We start from the raw sequence: 21066 nt of genomic DNA, 5'->3' as shown, positions 1-21066 counted from the left end.
TTATCAATACAGAGAGATAAGGGTAGCAATATAAAGGATGATGTGTGATGCCCTGAGGGCATTATGTTGATGATATTCATGTGATGGTGTGATTTTCCTTGTGTATGTCATACAACTTACGTGACTTGTTGCGTTGCTTCAATGAGCTACTCGATGTTTTGATATTACTTGTTGACTTGGGCTGTAATAGTATACTCACACAAGGATACACCGTAGCATGCCGCTTATACTAATTCAGGAGTATGAAAATTGACATTTATTGATCATGCCCATGTATTCTTGTATTATCTGCTTTCATTGTGATATTGAACCTAGGACCATGCCGTGCGGATTGTGATATTGAGCATGTCACCATGCCGAGCGGATTGTGATATTGAGCCTGTGACCATACGGGGCAGATTGTGACAGTAAGCCTGCAACCGCACCGGGCGGATTGTGATTGTGAGCTTGTGATCATGCCGGGCAGATTGAGATATTGGCACGTGAGTTGTCTGTGTGGTTGTGATTAGTAATGCGGGCACAAGGTGCCGCGAGCATATGACTCATGATTTGGTACTCGTGACTTGTGATTATGAGACGTGGTATCTTGGAGAAATTCTTTGTAAGACCTGTGTTAGAACGGCTTGATTAGTTTGTTGTCATTTGTTTCCCTTATATGTTTTTACTGGTACTGTAACGATGTTCTTATTACTTTACTGTTTATATTATGTGTTGATTCTTTTTGCCATTTACTGATTCCTGCTTTCATTATCAGCTTTATACTTTTATACTGCGCATGTTATTTTGACTAGTAGGTGTCTTGACTTATACTTCGTCACTACTCCACCGATGTTAGTCTTGATACTTATTGAGTACCGAACGTGGTATACTCATACTACACTTCTACACATTTTTGTGCAGATCCAGGTATTGGAGATACCGGACTCAGGCAGAGTTAGCTTATCGATCGCAAGGATTCAAGGTAGAGTTGTTTGGTCATCGCAGTTCCTTGGAGTCCTTTCCTTCCATTGTACTTTTAATTTGTTATCCAAACAGTATTTTGATTCTTGAGATCTTTCTGTATACCCACACTTAAACCATTGCTCGTCCTCGAGCAATCCAACTACACTTTATATAGATACGACCGTGTTTCAACAACTATCATAACTAATCACATCAAGAATATTTAAAATAGATTAAGTACAATACAGTAACATCCTCACCTCAAGATTTGACTCAAAAGAACCACGCAATTTTCACAACCCGCTCACTTACTCTAACCTATAGGTCAACGACATTACCTTTCCTTCGTGAATCAAGTTCTCTCACACAACAATAGAGAGTAGTTCCACACACAATGGACATTAAGAATAATTAGGAACTTAAGATAGAAAAAATTCGCTCACTCCCATAAACAACATTCATATGCCACAAAAGACGTACCATATGCTTGCCCGTAGTGTACTACTCTACTAATTGAGCTCATTCAGTGAACGATCAAGTAGGATTTTAATTGGTTGTAATGTAGGCTGCAGGATGGTTAGGATACATTTAGATATAAGAGTGACTACGCCTCCCTAAACATTTTTAATACATACAATTAACAATTCAAAACCCCACACTTATGTCAAACCATAATTCCACCTTCACATCAATATACGTCAACTCCCAACTTCTTTAAGTACAAATACATCAAAAGTTACCACTATCAAGGAATATTTTTTCACAACAATACAACAATTTTTCTTTTTCTTTTCTTATTCAATTGAAGTGGCTCTTACTTTTTTCAAAACAATGCACCTTTCTCCTTATTTCAATAATTCCACTCAAAATCCAAACCAACCACCCCACATTTCAACTTTTACAAACTTCATAACAAATTCAAGTGCTCTCGAGAGGTAAAAGGATCAAATAAATGGTCAATTCAAAAAAATGGGTAAGGCTTGTAATGTGGTTGCCAAGGAAATAAGATTACAGGCTAAAAGGGGTTAACTAAGATACATAACAAATTGGTAGGTAATAGCCTATAACTGGCTCAACAAAGACACACCTAAATAACTTCCAAGACTGAACAAAACTACTATTTCGCTTTGCAAATACACAGGGCAAGTTCTAGACATCAAATACAATGCACCGATTAACACAAAACCACACACACATGGCACATAATTCACTCAAGATTGGATTATCAAGACACTCTAGTCAGAGCAGTTAAGCAAAGTTAAGATCAAACAATTTAAGGTACTTATACAAGAGTAAAAAACGGAGCCTAAATGTCACAACTAAAGCACTCACTATTCTCAAGGTATAATAAAGTTAAGAGATATTGCCTTCAATTCAAATCATAGCACAAGGTTTCCTACTCCTAACAAAAATAAAAACAAACTACACCCGACTCAAACAAAACCCTTGGAAAAGAACCGCGGCACAAAGATAAACCAAGGGGGAATTAATACACTATCTAACAAAAGAAAATCTTTTTGTCTTTTTCTTTCGACTTTAATCCCTCAAGAAACACGTCGAATGATATCTATCGTCGGGAAAAATCAAATTTTTTTCCATTTTTATGTTTTTTTCCAATTTTCCAACTACTACAACTAACAAAACTAACACACACATACAACATGCAATTATCCCCCACCCCAAACTTTAAGTTGTGGCATGTCCCCATGACACACGATTAAAAAACATAAGGTAAAGGAAGCTTCCCTGAACATCTAATCGAGGTCTGAGTCGAAGACGCGCTCCATTCCTCGCCTTCGAACTAATGCGCACATCCAGGCAGACAGCTTCTTCTCAGCCTTCTTGGTGTACACCCTACTCTTATCTTTCTCACTCAACGCAGCCTTCTCTTTTGATCCCTTCACTTCCCATTCAACACTCGCAACTGGTTTTTTCTTTTATGCCCTCTTTTCTACATTCATATCAAAAGTCGTTGTCTCCTCGCCCACTCTAAGCATGTGTTTCCTCTCGTGTATATCTAGTATAGCTCTACCCGTCGTTAAGAATTTTCTTCCTAGGATGAGGGAGACCTCCTTATTCTCCTCCGTATTCACCACTATAAAGTCTAGAGGAAATACAAACTTATCTACCCCAACTAACACATCTTCCACTATCCCCTCACGTATTAAAGTTGTTTGGTCTCCCAGCTACAATGATATTGGCACCGTCCTTATCTCTCCAATCTATTTCTCAAGTTTTCTGTAAATAGATCGAGGCATTAGATTAATTGAGGCACCAGAATCACATAAAGACTTGTCAAAATTTATAGTTCCAAATGAGTAAGGTATAGTAAAACTCCCTGGATCTCCACACTTTTGTGGGAGTTTATTTTGCAATATGGCACTGCAATACTCTGTAAGCTTGACCACCGAGGTCTTCTCTATTTTCCTCTTCTTTGTAAGTATCTCTTTCAAGAATTTGGCATAACCAGGCATTTTTGAGAGCACTTCTGTGAATGGAAAGTTTACATGAACCTGTTTCAGCATATCCAGAAGTTTTCTCAAACTACTTGTCCAGCTTTTCTCTACATAGCGTCTGAGGGAAAGGTAAAGCAGGCATATACTTGCTCTCATCATGTTCCTCCCTTCTCGATTTTTCTTCCTTCCTTCTTCTTCTTCTCAATTTTCATCGGGCCTTTCTTCTTTTTGTCATCATCACTTTTCAGCTGCTCCCCACTTTCTTTTGCAATTATTACATCTTTTTGGATTGGGGTTGGATCTTTCAACACTTGCCCACTTCTCAAGGTTACAACATTCATCGTTATTTTGGGATTCTTTTCAGTGTCAGTGGGGAGAGTTCCTGGAATCCTCTCAGACAATAGAGTGGCTAGTTGCCCAACCTATCTTTCCAAGTTTCGAAAACCAATACCTATTTCTTTGACAGCTGCTCCATGTTCCCGGATAGCTGCGCTATGTGTTTCAAGCCTCTCATCAGTTTTCAGAATGAAGGCCTTCATGAGATTTTCTATGCTAGACTGAATGGGCTGTTGAGGTTGAAATTGCTGCCTCTGCTGATTTTTGAATGCTGGAGCTCCTTGTCCCTGGGGTCTAGAGTTATTTTGTTCCCATGCATTCGCGTTATCCCCATGTAATGTCCATGAAAATCCAGGGTGCCTCTGACCCATTGCATTAAAATTGTAGTTTCCCATAGCATTTACTTCCTCAGTTGTGGCTTGACACTCATGAGTAGGGTGTCCTCTTCCACATATATCATAAGTTCCATGAGGCTCACTTTGTATCGACGCTAAGGTAAGCTTCCTTGTATCTTTGGCCATAGCATTAAGTTGTACCTGCACAGATATGTTAGCATCAACCTGGTGAACACCAGTTGATCTTCTTCTTTTAGCACTCTCAGAGGGCCACTGATTTGCATCTTCGGATAGCTCGTCAAGAATTGTGACTATCTCCTCTGGAGTATTCTTCATCAACGGAACTCCAGTTGCATTGCTCAATGTTCTACGTGAGGCCAGTGTCAATCCATCCCAAAAGTCTTGGAGTTGCATCCAGAGTTCAATTCCACTATGTTGACACTTTCTAACAATCTCCTTAAACCTCTCCCATGCTTCAAAAATAGTTTCATTCTCATTTTGGCAGAAATTATGGATTTCACTTCTAAACTTGCCCATTTTAGCTGAGGAGAAATATTTATCAAGGAATTTTCTGGTCATCTCCGCCCATGTTCTAATTGATCCCGTGGGTAAGCTTCGAAGCCACTATTTTGCATAGTCTTTAAGTGTGAAGGGGAATTCCCTCAAGTACATTTCATCTCGTGACACACCATTGTATTGAAAGGTGTTCATAATCTCCTCAAAGTCCATTAGATATGTGTTTGGATCTTCGTTTGGCTTCCCTCTGAAGACACAACAATTCTGAAGGGTTTGAATCAACCCTTGCTTTAACTAGAAATGTTTTGCTGCAATTGGAGGTGGTCTAACACTTGATAAACCTTGATTATAGACCGGTCTAGCATAATCTCCAAGTGCTCTCCCAGGCAAGGGTTGATGTTGATTAAGTACGAGACCCCTCTCTTCTTCATAGATGTTCCGTGCATCTCTAATAGCTGCTTCCTCAGCATCCCGTGCAACTTGTTCTCTTCGTCTAGATGCTTCTCTCGCAGCCTAATCCACATTATCTTCACTGTTTCTAGCCATAAGTTCTTTGGTTGAGGATTGCCCAACCTTTTTTGTTGTCTCGGTGAGATTTCTTTCCTTCTTCAGCTATCGCAGTTATTTTTCAATTTCTAGCTCGTATGGTAGCACTTCTTTCACAGAAGCTCGAGTCATGCACCAACCTAACATGTATCCTACGCATAATCAAAGAACACCAAACGTAAAAAGGAAAAACTAAAAATAAAAAGAAAAATTCCTGAATTAGCAATACAAACTATTTCAAACACTATTGATTGCTAATTCCCGGCAACGACGCCAAAATTTGACGAGCTCGAAACACACACATAAATTATGTTCTCTAGTCAAAGATAGTATAGTATAATATCGTATCCACAGGGATTGGAGTTAAACAGTATTTTCTAAGTTATTAGCTTGATTGCTATCCAGGAGAATCAACAATTGAGATTTATATGATTAGTAACTAAAATTAACTAAGAATCTAAAACTATTAACTAATAACTATCGCAAGAAAGGTAAGCAAGGAAGTTATCAGTGGAAGAAAATAGGGGTTGATAGGATAGGTGCAAGATAATTGTTTGGGATCTAACTCTAGATAATTCACTTATAATGTTTAAATGAGTCTCTCGAATTCACTCAATTATTAGTTCAAACATTTAGTAGAAACTCTTCTCTCGATTAAGTCTCAACCTCACAAGATTAACCAATTTAAGCACGTGAAGATATGCAAGACTGCGCAGTGGACTGGTCTTTAGGAGAACCTCTCTCGATTATTCTCCTAACAAGGTTTAGTCAATGATTCAACTAGCCTCTTTCGATAACTAAGTAGAATTAATGAACTCACCCCAAAATATAATGCAATGATATCGCAAGTTATTCCTCTCTCGATTACATGAACCAGTGAATATAGATGCAACAATGAAATCATCCAAAAATGCTTCAATACATAAAACTAGAGTTATAATCCACAAACAATCATCAATACACCCAATCCATCAAACCCTAAAGAGAACTACTCCATAGATATGAAGCAATTCATTAAAAATATAATTAAAAGATAGGAAAACATAAATTCGATCCAAACTCGGGTCTTGAATGAGGAAGGAATGATGAAATCCTTGTGATTTTGCTCCTCCCACTCCTCAAACAAAGTACAAAGAATAATGTTTTTCATGTATTTATAACAAGTAGGGTCGGGCCCAGACGAAACAACCTTTTCCTAGCCAAAATAGGATATTTACTTTGTAAAATTTGCACAGGCACGCCGCATGAGGTGACGCGCCATGCATAAGCGCGCTGCCCCATGCACCGCGGCATTGGGGATTTCTCACAGTACAGATTTTTCTTGCATTTTAACGTCCAGACTTGGTCCTCGACCTCCAAACACAATCCTGGCTTAATCCCTTGGTCTTTTACTCAGACTTCAGAGCTCCAAATCACTCAAATTCATTCCATAACATCTATGTAGATCGGAATCACTCCTACAAGGCATAAAATGCATAATAAATGCAAAACACTATCAATTAAAGCTCAAAACAAGTAAAGTGCTATGAATTAGTGTGCATTAAGCGACTAACATACGAGATTATAGCCTGTTATCAGTATTCAGCTAGAGTTCGTGACTTTGTATTACCAAGTCTTGGGAGGTTGTTGTGATTATTGCCGCGTAAGCTTGTTCACCTTTATTTCTATTTTATATTAAAATCTATTTTATAATATCACTGCTAAACTGGCTTAAACTGTTATAAGAAATTGACTTACCTAGTCTTAGAGACTAGGTGCCATCACGACATATAAGGTGGGATTTTGGGCCGTGACAATTTGTATGTTGTATCTACCGGGGTTCATTATGATAGTTTAATAGTTTAATTTGATGTTTAAGTTATTGTTTCCACTACCATTTAATATACGTTAGGCTTACCTAGTCTTAGAGACTAGGTACCATCACAGCATCGTAAGGTGGAATATTGGGGTCGTGACAATGAAATTAAAGGAAGATAAGAGAAGAAAAACCAGTTAGAAGCCTCCTCTAAGCGTGGTCTATGTTCCTTTACATAAATTCTCCTTCAAAGTATGTTAGATTTCCTCCAAATTAGGTTTAGAAGACCTTTTTAACGAGTTGGGACCGTGTAACACTGAAATGACCTTGTTCCGGACAAAATAGGATAAATAATCCCGCAGTGCAGGGTCCAGGCCAGCAGCTGGCGTTGTTCCGGCGCTGGAATCAGTAATGTTTTTCTCATTTCAATTCTTTCCTTCATGCCAACCTTTATCAATTGCCTTATAAAGTCATTAACAAAATGTAATGATTATTCACCAAGTATTCATTATGTGATGATTGAAAATTCATTATTTTTCTTCAAAATTTCAACTTCACTCTTCAATATACCTATATTATCAATTATAAAGCTCTATACCCAAGCTATGTTGGGCATATATAACTCCAGTTTTTGTTTTTCCTTCAGCATCAGGTTCTTATATAGTTTATTGTGATGCTTCTCAGATTAGCATTTGGTGTTTATTGATGTAGGAGAGTAGAGTGATAGCTTATGCTTCACGTTAGTTGAATCCCCATGAGAATAATTACCCAGTACATGTTTAGAGTTGGCTGCAATTTTTCACGCGCTAGAAATTTGGAGGCACTATCTCTACGGTGTGGCTTGTGAGGTATTCACAGATCACATGATCTACAACACTTGTTTAAGCAAAATGATTTGAAGTTGAGGCAACATAGGTGGTTAGAGCTACTAAAGGACTATGATATCACCATTTTTTATCATCCTGGGAAAACCAATGAGGTGGCCGATGCTTTGAGTAGGAAGGCTGAGAGCATGGGTAGTCTTGCTTTATTCCCAGTTGGGGGGAGATCTTTAGCATTTGATGTTCAGGCTTTGGCCAACATGTTCGTAAGGCTAGATATTTCGGAGCTTAGCCGAGTTCTTGCTTGTGTGGTTTCACTGTCTTATCTGTTTGAGCGCATCAAGGCGCTTCAATATGATGATCCCCACTTGCTTGTCTTGAAAGACATGGTGCAATACGGTGATGCCAAGGAGGTGACTATTGGTGATGATGGGGTGCTGAGGGGATTTGTGTGCCCAATTTAGATGGGTTGCGTGTGTTGATACTTGAGGGGGCCCATAGCTCGTGGTATTCCATTCATCCGGGTGCCGTGAAGATGATTTGATGCACCACTACTAGTGGAGAAGAATGAAGAAAGATATTGTGGAGTATGTGGCTCGGTGTTTGAACTGTCAGCAGGTAAAGTGCGAGCATTACATACCTGGTGGATTGCTTCAGAGGCTTGATATTCTAGAGTGGAAGTAGTAGCGTATCACCATGGATTTTTTTACTTCCAACGAACCTTGAGGAAATTCGATGTAGTGTAGGTTGTTATAGAAAGACTGACCAAGTCTACACACTTAATTCCAGTCGTGACTACCTACTCTTCAAAGCAGCTGGCTTGGATTTATTTTTGGGATATTATTCTTCTTAATGTTGTGCCGGTGTCTATTATCTCCAATCAAAGCATGCCATTAACATTGAATTTTTGGAGAGTCGTTCAATGTGAGTTAGGTACTCAAGTCGAGCTGAGTACATCAATTGTTCTCCAAATGGACGGGCAGTCCAAGCACACTATTCAAATATTGGAAGACATGTTACGTGTATGTGTTATTGATTTTGGAGGTTCATGGGATCAGTTTTTACTGCTCGCAGAGTTCGCCTACAACAACAACTATCAATCGAGCATCCATATGGCTCCTTACTAGGCACTATATGGGAGGCGATATCGTGTTTCAGTTGGTTGGTTTGAGCCTGGGGAGGTTAGGTTGTTGGGAACTGATTTGGTTCGTGATGCTTTGGAGAAGGTGAATTTGAATTAGGAGCATCTTCGTACAACATATTCCAGGCAAAAGAGTTATGCTGATCGGAGGGCTCATGATTTTGAATTCATGGCGGGTGAGAGAGTATTTCTCAGAGTTTCACTCATGAAGGGTGTGATGAGGTTCGGGAAGAAGTGCAAGTTGAGCTTCGGTATATTGGTCCTTTTGAGATCCTTGAGAGGGTTGGTGAGGTGGCCTACAGACTTGCATTGCCACCTAGTTTATCGGGAGTTCACCCGGTGTTCCATTTTTCCATGCTCCGAAAGTATTATGGTGATCCATCCCATGTGTTAGATTTCAACTCAGTGCAATTGGACAAGGATTTGACTTATGTTGAGGAGCCACTGGCTTTCTTGGACAGGCAGGTTCAGAAGTTGAGGTCGAAGAATATTATTTCACTGAAGGTACAATGGAGAAATCAACCAGTCGGAGGAGGTGACTTAGGAGATCGAGCATGATATGTGTAGCCGTTATCCTCACCTTTTTGGCACTTCAGGTATGTCTTTATACTCGTTCCAGGACGAACATTTGTTTAAGAGGGGGAGAATGTAACGACCCGGCCGGTCATTTCGAGTATTTTAGCCTGATTCCCCTATTTGATGCTTTACATATGTGTATTTATGGTTATGTGACTTGCGGGGTTCATTGGTGTGCTTTCGGGAGACTTTTGGATTAATTTGGGACACTTAATCTCTTGGTTGAAGGCTTTAGTTGTAAGAGTTGGCCGGACTTTGACTTTTGTGTAGACGACTCCGGAATGGTATTTTGATTATTCTAATAGCTTCATATGGTGATTTTGGACATAGGCATATATAAGAATGTAGATTTGTAGGTCCATAGGTTGATTTGATGTTTTTTGGCAAAAGTTGGAAGATTGAAGGTCCTTAGGTTCGTGTTATGTTTTCTTCATCGCGTTCGCGATTTGGGGAATGTGAATGCGAAGCCCTTTTTCCTGGGAAGATTATTTTTGGTCTTTGTGAACGCGATGTGGGTCCCGCGTTCGTGATGAGTATGCCTGGGCTGATCTATTTAATACTCTATTTTGAGGGTTTTGGTTATTTTATCACATTTTTAGTTAGAGAGCTTGGTTTTGGGCGATTTTGGAGGGGATTTTTCATGATTTTGATTGGAGTAAGTATTTTTTACTCGGATTTGTTATTATTTCATGATTCCAATCTCGATTTTAGTGTTTGATTAGTGATATGAATTGGAGAAATTGGGGATTTTTGTAAAAATATTTCTTAAACATAAACTGATGATTTGAGGTCGGAATTGGATGATTTTAGTATGGTTGGACTCGTATCGGAATAGATGTTCAGAATTTGTGATTTTTGTTGGGTTTCGAGGTGTCGGCCTGGGGTTGACATTTTGATTTTCATTAAAGATCGAATCTTTATTATTGGGAATTGTGTCCTACGACTTTTATTTATGTTATTACGTTATTTTGGCTAGATTTGAGCTGTCTGGAGGTGGATTTGAGCGGGAAAGGCTTATTATTGGGTTGATTTAACTTGTTTGAGGTAAGTATCTGGCCTAACTTTGTGTGGAGGAAGCTACCTCGTAGGATTTGATCTAATTGCGTTATTTAAATTTTGTGAAAGATGTGTACATGAGGTGATGAGAATCTACACGAGCTTATATGTGGTAATTGACCGACTTGGACTCTTAGGATATTAACAAGTTTTTAATTTATGTTGTAGTTTTATGAAATATCTTTCATTGTTGAGTTATTTCCCGTTTCATTTTGTAGTTATTGAAGGCTATTAACATGTTTTTAACTAAAGTTCTTATCATATGAAATATCTTTCATTGTTGAGTTATTTTCCGTTTTATTTTCTAGTTAATGATGTAACGACCCAATCGGTCATTTTGAGCATTAGCATTCCGTTCAGCTATTTGGTGTCTGAGTTTTTCAAGTTGAAAGTTCAAAAGTTCATTAAGTTTGATTTGAGGTGTGATTCGTCGTTTCGATAATGTTATGCGTGATTTGAGGCCTCGAGTAGGTCCGTGTCAAGTTATGGGACATGTTGGTAGGTTCGGACAGGGTCCCGAGGGGCTCGGACGCTTTTTAGATTGATTTTGGACCATTTTTCTTCATGTTTTCATTGATGGTTGCTACTGGTTTGTGATGCCTCGATTGTCCTTCGCGATTGCGAAGATGGGTTACTGTTTGTGTCCGCATGAAGGGAACCATGATTGCGCAGAGCAGAGATGGGGAGCTGGTAGTTAGTGAGTTCTCCTCTGCGTTTGGGTAGGTCAGTCCGCGTTCGCGAAGAGTAGGCATCTGTGGGCACCGCGTTCGAATGAGTAGGCTCACAAAAGCATAATGTTTTTTCAGAGGCAGTGCATTTTCTTCTTCGTGATCGCGATGGTATTTCCATGATCAGGATTCATTGATTCATCCAGTGAGTATAAACTACTCTATTTCAGAGGTTTGGAGCTATCAGGTATTTCCACGATCAGGATTCATTGATTCATCTAGCCATTTTTGCATATTTGGAGCTATGGAGCTCAGATTGAGACAATTTTTGAAGCAATTTTCCTACTCGGTTTTGATTATATTTCATGAATCTATCTTTGATTTTTGCATTTGATTGAGGATTTCAAGACAGAAATTGGGGGGTTTTGTCTAAAATTTCATAAAATGAATTGTTGAGTTTTGAACACCGATTCGGAGTAGGATTTGAGTGAAACTAGTATGCTTGGACTCGTAATTGAATGGGTTGTCGGATTTTGTAGGTTTTGTTGGGTTCCGAGGTGCGGCCCCGAGTTTGACTTTTGGGTTATCTTTGGACTTTTGATTAAAGATTCGACCTTTATTGATTAGGTTTGTTTCCTTTGGCATTATTTGATGTTCTTGAGTTGCTTTTGACTAGTTTCGAGCCGTTCGGAGGTTGGTACATGCGAGATGGCATTTTTAGAGTATCGTTTGGCTTGCTCGGTGTTGGATTCAGCTTTTTCGAGGTAAGTAACACTTCTAAACTTGGTGATGAGGGTATAAACCCTTGAATATACGTGTTATGTGTTTGGTTTTGAGGTGACGCACATGCTAGGTGACGGGCGTGTGGGTGTGCACTGTGTGAATTATGACTCGGTTGATTCTGTGGTGTTTTGTAGCATATTCTTGTTTTTATTCATGAAATTTCTACGTGCTAGAGTAACTGAGTTGTGATCCATGTTAGAAACCATTTTTAGGCTATATGCTTATTGTGTTGGGACTCATTGAGTTCATTTATGCTGTTGAGTTATTTGCTTAAATTGCAATCACATACTCAGTTATATTCATTCATTTGCATATCATATCTTAGTCTTTGTTATCATATGTTGTCACATTATATTATCATTGTTTGGGCTGATTAGGATGAAATTTGTGAGCCCGAGAGACTGGAGAGATTAATGATTGAGTTGGCGCCTGAGGGCCGGATTGTGAGTGAGATTGATGGGATCGGGCTGCACGCCGCAGCATGCCACATTGGCCTTATATGTATTATTTTTATATGGATTGGGTTGCATGCCACAGCAGGCCATATGGGATTTTTATATATTATTGATGGAATCGGGTTGCACGCCGCAACAGGCCATGATGGCTTATATTAGCGCTTGGGCAGGATCCGCCCCTCTGGAGTCTGACATACAAACAATGAGCGCAGTTGTGATTAATTCATGATAAGATTGGGTTGTGCGCCATAGCAGGTACCGTATAGTGCTGAGTGACTGAGTGTGCTGAGTGATTGAGCATGATGAGTGGGAGTGCGAGATAGTGATATTGCATACACTGAGAGTTTGAGTACACGAGTTCATTACTGTGATGCATTGCATTTGGCATGTATATTAGACATACAGGCATAGAGATGTATTTCCTTACATTACACGATTTTTGTGACATTTATGGCTTCACAAGAACATTGACATATAGGCATAGAGATGTACTTTCCTCATGCTATCTGAGATTGAAACATCTTATCTTTTGTTGAAAGTTTTTGGGAAAAATAATAGATTTCTTACTTACTTATATTTCGGTGATTTCGGTGAAAGATTTGGGTTTTACTGTTATACTTGAAAAGCATGCCTATTTTTCTGTAACTGTGAACAGACTGAGCATCATATCTTTGAGTTATTTCTTGTACTAATTTTATTATATTGTTATGAGGTTTTGTTGGCTATTGGTGTTGGATTCTGACCGTTGTCCAAGCTCGTCACTACTTTCAACCTAAGGTTAGGTTTGTTACTTATTGAGTACATGGGGTCAGTTGTACTCATACTACACTTTTGCACCTTGCGTGCATATTTTGGTGTTGATGTCATTGTGTATGGCGGGAGCTGACACTGAAGATGTACCTGCATCCGGTTATAGCTGCCTCTTGTTCTTGGTAGCTTTAAAATTATTAATCTGTTTAAGTATATTTCGAACATATGTATTTGTTTCATACCATCATTGTAAACTCTAAATCTTAGAAGCTCATGATTTGTACTCCCAGTCATTGGGTTGTTGTATAAAAGTTTAGTTATTTAATCATTTATTTTCTCAGTAAATCTCAATTGAATCGGATTATTGTGAATTGGCTTACCTAGCGGGTTGGGTTAGGTGTCATCACGACTAGTTAGATTTTGGGTCGTGACAAGTTGGTATCTATAAGGCCCCGTAAAAGTTCGCCAAGGAATTTGAGGTTTTGAGGATTGCTCAACGCGGTACAGACCTTTTGGGTTGAAGAATGCATTGAAGAAGTTGGTGGAATTTTTGGTAGAAGAAGGCAATTATGCGGTCAGATTCGCGACTGCAAATCCATTATGTGGGCCGCATACCCGTCCCAGAGTTGAGCAGAAAAATGGTTGAATTTTGAAGGTCGTTTTGCGGTCCATTCTGCGATTGCATATCTATTTTGCGGTCTGCATTTCCATCATATATTTGGCATGATGCATTTTAGAGAGTGATTCTGTGGTCCACTCTGCAGCCGCATAAGTAGTATGCGGACCACAAACCTATCGCAGACCGGTCCAGACCAGCCCAGTTCTTGGCATCATTTTCGCAGCCCATTTTGCGGGCCGCATATCTATTATGTGGTCCATTCTGCGATCGCAGATCTGAGTTCGGAGGGTCCATTTTTCTATTTTTATAACCCGACCCCATTTCGATAAATATCGTTTGGGGATCATTTTGAAGTGAATGTCTGGTAAATTTAGAGAGAAGTAAGAGTATTTTAGAGAGAGAAGGAGGAAACCTAGCATTCTAATCACCCATTCTTGCACCAATCTTTAAGAATCAAGGAAGCCAATCACTGGATTATCAGCTATCCAGGTAAGTCCTACCCCTAAGCTTTCATGTAAGAGGTTATGAGTTAAAGTGTATTTTGGGGGTTGGAAATAGGCCATGCATGTGACAATAGGTTGTACTATGTGGGATTAATGAACCATTTTGGTTAGTATCTAGTTGAAATTTGTTGAGGGAGGAAGAGATTACCATTGTAGAGCTTTATAGTCTATTTTGCATTTTAGGTGTTTGACAAAATTTCTAAGATAGTTACACCATGTGAACCCTTCTAATTATTATTCGATTTTTGCTATCTTCCTATAGATTGTTATTGCTAGAAGTGTTGGGACATTGTAGTTACTTAAGGAAAGCTCAAACAAGGTATGTTGGATAAACTACTCTCTTAGAATTGAATTCCATGATGTTCCCGTAAGTTTCAAGTATGGTTGGCTCAAGTTCCTTATTCCCATGTTCCGAGTTATTCCCAATAAATTTGATTGTCCCGAGTAAGCAAGTGTCGAGAATTATGTATTCAAAATGTGTTCTGAATGTTCCTATCATATTATGTTATCCTTCGGGAATATGTTCAAGAATGATATGTGTATTAAAATGTTATGGCTTGATCGTGTTTCAAATGGAAGTCCATTATGCTTAACTTGGAAAGAATAATCCATGCATCTAAAACTCCAATTACTTATATGTGTACCTAAAGTCTTGATTTGAAATGCCTTGTTGTTGACAATCTATAAGGATGCTTGAAAGTGAAAGATGTGGGTCGGAGATATAAAGTGTGGCCAACGTGCCAAGAATGAAAGTTATACTTGTGGTCAATTGTGCCGAGGAAATGAAATGATGTGAGAAAGATTATGAAATAAGCCTTGATTCAACTGTTCCAAAATGACTTCGAAAATAGAATTGTCTAAAAGCTTATGTCCTCAAGTCATGCCCCAATGTGGTTGCTTTAACTAATGCTATGCTTTGTAAGTATTTCCAATGTGTTTTAAGCCTTTACATATTTATGAGTTAAAATTGTGCACTGCCCTTTTGGGAAAAGTATTTCAAAAATAAATGGTGTATTGCTCGTTTATGATTTTAACGTGTGTTTCTACTGCTGGTCAGTTCGGCCCATTCGTTGGGAAGAAACCTATTGTGTTTAAAGTTTCCATCACTAATGAACTGGAAGTTATGATTCCAGAATATTTGATATGTTGATGTTTGTGATGATGATCCTTGAAAGTAAGGAATTGGAAGTGTGGAATATGAGATACGACCACCGTGCCATGAATGAAAAATCATAAGTATGGCGAAGAGGGCCAATGAAATATTAATGATGTTATGAATGGTTGAAGTTACTAACGAGGGTATATATAGTGTGAAAGGTAATGACGTGAATATTAAAAATATATTTGTACTTTTGTTTCCCTTGTGTGGAAAACAAAAAAATATTTTTGGGAGTATCATTAGCAAACCGAGGAAAGGTGAATCATAAGGCCCACACCCGAAACTACACGTGCCGGTGTAGGGGTGGATTGTGATTATTCCCCTTATTTGGGATGTGATTGTAATATTGATGTGATTGTGATTATTTCCCTTAAATGGGATGAGATTGATATTAGTTCTGAATTAGAAAGTCAACCCACACGGCATATAAACCAAAATCGACAATTCACACAAGTCATAATACATCATATGAAAGCTAATCAAGACTTCAAACATCTGAACAGAATGCAAATGCTCAAAACGTCTAATCGGGTCGTTACATACCGCTTATTTGACAAACCTGTTTCTGACCTCTGCTATCGGTCGTTTGTTCTTCCTTACCGGAGGGAAGTTAGGGTCCAAACTTAGCTTGAGGAAAGCCACTTCCAGTGGAATACCTGTTATATCTGACCGAGACCATGCAAAACAATCGATGTTAGGTTTAAGAAAATCAATAATTTTACATCTTAATTCGTGGCTCAACCACGTTCCCGAGTAGAAATTCATTTCTAAGAACTCTGTGAATAAAGCAACTTGTTCGAGCTACTATGCGATCGATTTGGTTACATCTATTTCCTCTGGTACCTGAAAAGACCCCGGTACCTGATAGAAATCTGATGACTCCTCATCTCCATTAGCTTCAATCGGGATAGAAGAGGGCATTGGCTCTTGTAGTTTCTATCTTCAATCTTATGACCCCTTTCGGTGTGGGAAACATCAGCAATTGATGATAAGTCGATGGCACAACTTTCATTTCATGAATCCATGGCCTTCCAAGGACCACATTGTATCCCATGTCGCCATCTACCACTTCAAACAAAGTTGTCTTCTTTACGCCTTCAGCATGTGTGGGCAGTAAAATTTCTCCCCTAGTCATTACACTTGTTAGATTGAACTTGGCCAGAAGCATTATTGCAGGAACTATGTTTTTGGTTAACTTTGATTGTTCCAAATATCTCCATTGAATGTTATTGGCTGAACTACCTGGATCAACCAACACACGTTTAATTTTTAAACCTAATACATTAAGCGATATTACCAGAGCATCGTTGTGTGGTAGAAGAAGGCCATTAGCATTCTCTTTCGTGAAGGTGATTTCATTATCTTCTGAAGCTCCTCAAATCCTCTTGCCATGAGTTACCGGTATCTTTGTTTTCTTTACTGCTGAAAATATAACCCCATTTACTTTGTCACCACCAAAGATCATGTTTATCATCTAGCGAGGTGACCCTGCAGCCGGTTTGGGTGGCTCCCTAACATCTCGAATTTTCCCATAATTACTTTTGGCTCGATCACTTAGAAATTCTCTAAGGTGACCATTCTTCAATAACACTGCAACCTCTTCATGAAGGTGTCGGAAGTCTATAATCATGTGACCATGCGTTACATGAAACTCAAACCATATATTAGATCCCTTTGATAAGGATCCGATCGAATTTGTTTCGAAATCTAGCATCCTTAATGTTTCTCATAGCCGACACCAATTCTACTAAGCTGATGTTACAGTTGCAGTCAGATAAATGGGGGTATTCATTCTCCTACAAAGCTCTATTACTCCGACCACGATCCGCCCTTCTATCGGAATCAAACCTATCCGCTGACTGAAATCCTTTATTTTCTCGCCCATCAACCCTTTTGTAAGGCTGAAAGCAACTCTTGTCAGACCTCTGATCTGCAAAGAAATTTGTTTTGAACTTTTCTTGATTCCGATCACGATTACGTCCTTTGGAAGACACCTAATAGCTAAGTTGATCTTCTTCTATTCTAATTTTCTATTCATAGCAATTGTGATCATCTACCAATGTGGTTGCCTGAAATTCTAGCAGACATCCCTTCAGTTTCCTAGAGGCATCAGAGCTTAGTGGATTGAGACCTTTGGTGAATGCTTCAGCTGCCCACTCATCTGGTACTTCCGGCAACAACATCATCTCCTTTTGAAATCGGATCACGAACTCTTGCAATAGTTAAGATTCTCCTTGAGCGATTTTGAATATATCTGCCTCTCTATCTTGGAATTTTCTTGACCGAGCATGATCTTTAATAAAACAATCTTCAAGTATTTCAAAAGAATCAATGGAATGCTCAAGTAAAAGAGAATATCGAGTTAAAGCACCCTTCGTTAGGATTTCGCCAAATTTCTTCAACAAGATAGATTCGATCTCGTGAGGGGTGTTGTGATATGCTCTTGTGGATCCGAAGTCCCATCATACTTTGGTATATCTGGCATCTTGAATATTTTCGAAATCTATTCTGGGGCCGCACTTAATATGAACGGCAACTGCGTATAATTCTTTGAATCTAGTCCCTTCGACACCGGTGGTGTTCCCTAGATCTGATCCATTGGAGTATGGAATTCTTTATCATTTTGGTCCATTCGTTCATTCATTTACCTCGTGAATCTCATTAGCTTGGTTTTGAAAAGATCGTTAGCGTTTTTGTCCTTCTCGGATCCACTACCTGCACCACCTGCTTCATTTTCATTAAAACTGAATTCCTCCCTCGGAGTGACGTTACCGATTTTTTGCACTGTTTCATTTCCAGGCATGCTGGGAGGAACTCGTATTGCCCCCTTAGGGTTATTGGAAGCAACTGAAAGTGCCTGCTTCAACTCGGTCATTACCTGGTCTTGTCTTGAGAGATGCTTCATAATTTCCCTTTATTTCTTCCTCAAAATTTTGACCATTTCAACAATATGTTCATCATGCGCAACATCATGATTTGGACATCTTACATGCCGAGGATTTTGTTCGTCATGAACCGGAGTTGTTTCATCTCCTTCGTTGCGAGTTTCACTAGTTTAATCATCATGCTGGAACACATCCACATGTTCATTGTGTGTTCCAGCATTGTAAGAACTGTTCACATCGTTAGCCACCATATTTAAGTTTTCTTTTACTAAAGAACTGTAACGACCCGACTGGTCATTTTGAGAGTTATAGCCCCGTTCCCCCATTTACTGCTCATTTTTTGCTTTATAACTACTAGGTGACTTGCCGGGGAAGTTGGTTCGGGTCCGGAGAGGTTTCAGAATAAATTGAGACACTTAGTCTCAAGGTTGGAAGCTTAAAGAGAAAAGGATGACTGGATGTTGACTTATGTGTAATCGACTCCGAAATGGAGTTTTTATGGTTCATTTAGCTCTGTTGGATGATTTTGGACTTAGGAGCATGTCTGGATTGTGATTTGGAGGTCTATAGTTGAATAAGGCTTGAAATGGCGAAAGTTGGAAATTTAGAAGTTTGAACGAGAGTGGACTTTATTGTGACCGGGCTCAGATTGGGGTTTTGGGAGATGGCGTAGGTCTGTGGTGTCATATGTGACTTGTGTCCAACATTTGAGGTCAATCAGACGTGATTTGATAGGTTTCGGCGTCGTTTGTAGAAGTTGGAAGTCCTTAGTTTTTATTAGGACTGAATTGGGGTGCGATTCGTGTTTTTTGATGTGATTTGAGGGCTCGACTAAGTTTGTATCGTATTTTAGGACTTGTTGGTGTGTTTGGTTGGGGTCCTGGGGGCCTCGGGTTGATTTCAGATGGTTAACGGATCAAAATCGAGACTTAGTGCATTGCTGAAGGTGGGAGTCTGCTGGTGTAATCGCACCTGCAGATTTTGATCGCAGGTGCGAGCTCGTAGAAGCGAGTATGGCAGCGCAGAAGCGGAAAGGGCATAGTGGGGTAATGTTCGCAGGTGCGAGGAAAATGTAGCACCTATGTGATCGCAGATGTGGATGAGGGGTCGTAGAAGCGTAAGTGTCCACAAAAGCAGACTACTTCTCGCAGAAGCGGAAGCGCGATCGCAAAAGCGGAGGAGGTGGAGCCTTGGCAGACCATAGAAGCGAGAGATTTCTTGCACCCGTGAGACCGCAGGTGCGACTAAATGAGCCGCAGGTGCGAAAGCACTAGGCAATGTTTAAATTCGAGGGTTTCTGAGATTTTCTTCATTTTGGACATTTCAAGCTCGGGATTAGGCAATTTTTGAGATGGATTTCGAAGGGATTCTTGAGGTAAGTCACTTATGATCATTTTTAGTCAATAATGTTGAATAATCATTAAGTATTCCGACTAGATTACGTGTTTTTGAGGCGTACTTCGAGAATTTGGGCCTAGGAATTTCAAAATAAGAATTTAGGTTTTGGAGGTCGAGTTGATATCGGAATTTGGTAAATTTGGTATGGTTGGACTCGTGGTCGAATGTGCATTCATATTTTGTAACTTTTGTCAGGTTCTGAGATATGTGCCCACTATTGAGTTTTGGGTTGATTTTCGGATTTAATTGGGAAATTTAGTATTTTTATATGGAATTGATTCCTATAGTTTTTGTTGACTGTATCGAATTAATTATGACTAGATTCAAGGCGTTAGCAGGTCAATTCGGGAGGCAAGGCCTCACTGGAGTAGAGAATTTACACGGTTTGAGGTAAGTAACACTTCTAAACTTGGTCCCGAGGGTTTAAACCCCTGAATTACGTGTTATATGATTGGTGTGGGGGTGACGCACATGCTAGGTAACGGGCAAGTGGGCGTGCACCATTGCAATTGTGACTTAATTGTTCCCGTGGAGTTGCATAATCAAATAACCATGTCAATACCCACATACCCTCCACATGTTAGAGAAATTGAGCTGAGACTCATGTTAAAATCATACCTAGGCCAGGTTCCGATAATATTTGGGACCCATGGAGGTCGTGTTGCTGTTGAATTATTTGTTTAAATTACAATTATGTACTAAGTCAAATCCATCATTGCATAATATATCTCAGTCTCTATTGTCATTCATTGATACATTATATTCTCATGTCGGGCTAGTTTTTATGAGTTTTTGAGGCCGAGAGACTGGAGAGGTTAATGACTGAATGACATCGAGGGCCTTATTTTGAGTGATATTTATAGGATCGGGCTGCACGCCACAGTATGTTGATTTGATTTATGCCTGGATTTGGCTCATTATAGCACTTGGGCTGAAGGAACCCCTCCGGAGTCTGCACACCCACAATGAGCGCAGTTGATATTATATTGAGGGATGGATCTTCCCTGGACATGGATCTTGCCTAATTATTTATATTGTGAGATGGATCTTCCGTAGGTTGTATTGGCTATATACACTACTGAGTGATTGAGTATTCAGATAGTGTGAGTTCACGAGACTTCCATTGTAGTGCATCCCATACAGCATGTACATTGGCATGTAGATATAGATATGTCACATTCCTCATATCATTATGAGTTGATTTGTTTTTCTTGTATTGAGTTATCTGTTGAACTTGAAAGCATGCCTACATTTTTGTATTGTTAATTCATTATCAAACTGTACCTGCTGAGCTCGTCACTACTTCCAGTCCAATAGTTAGTCTTC

The 21066-nt window shown here is 39.4% G+C and overlaps 1 non-coding gene across 1 annotated transcript; it reads left to right on the top strand.

Moving 5' to 3' along the window:
- The first annotated feature begins 4493 nt into the window (after positions 1–4493).
- Positions 4494–4600, top strand: LOC117278975 (small nucleolar RNA R71). Its single transcript, XR_004509370.1, has one exon. It is a non-coding gene; the product is annotated as a small nucleolar RNA R71 (small nucleolar RNA).
- The last annotated feature ends 16466 nt before the right edge of the window (positions 4601–21066 follow it).

Source organism: Nicotiana tomentosiformis, chromosome 8 (assembly GCF_000390325.3).
Source record: "Nicotiana tomentosiformis chromosome 8, ASM39032v3, whole genome shotgun sequence".
Taxonomy (NCBI): Eukaryota; Viridiplantae; Streptophyta; class Magnoliopsida; order Solanales; family Solanaceae; genus Nicotiana; species Nicotiana tomentosiformis.
Note: the sequence above shows the minus strand (reverse complement) of the source record. Positions and strands in the feature narration are given on the sequence as shown.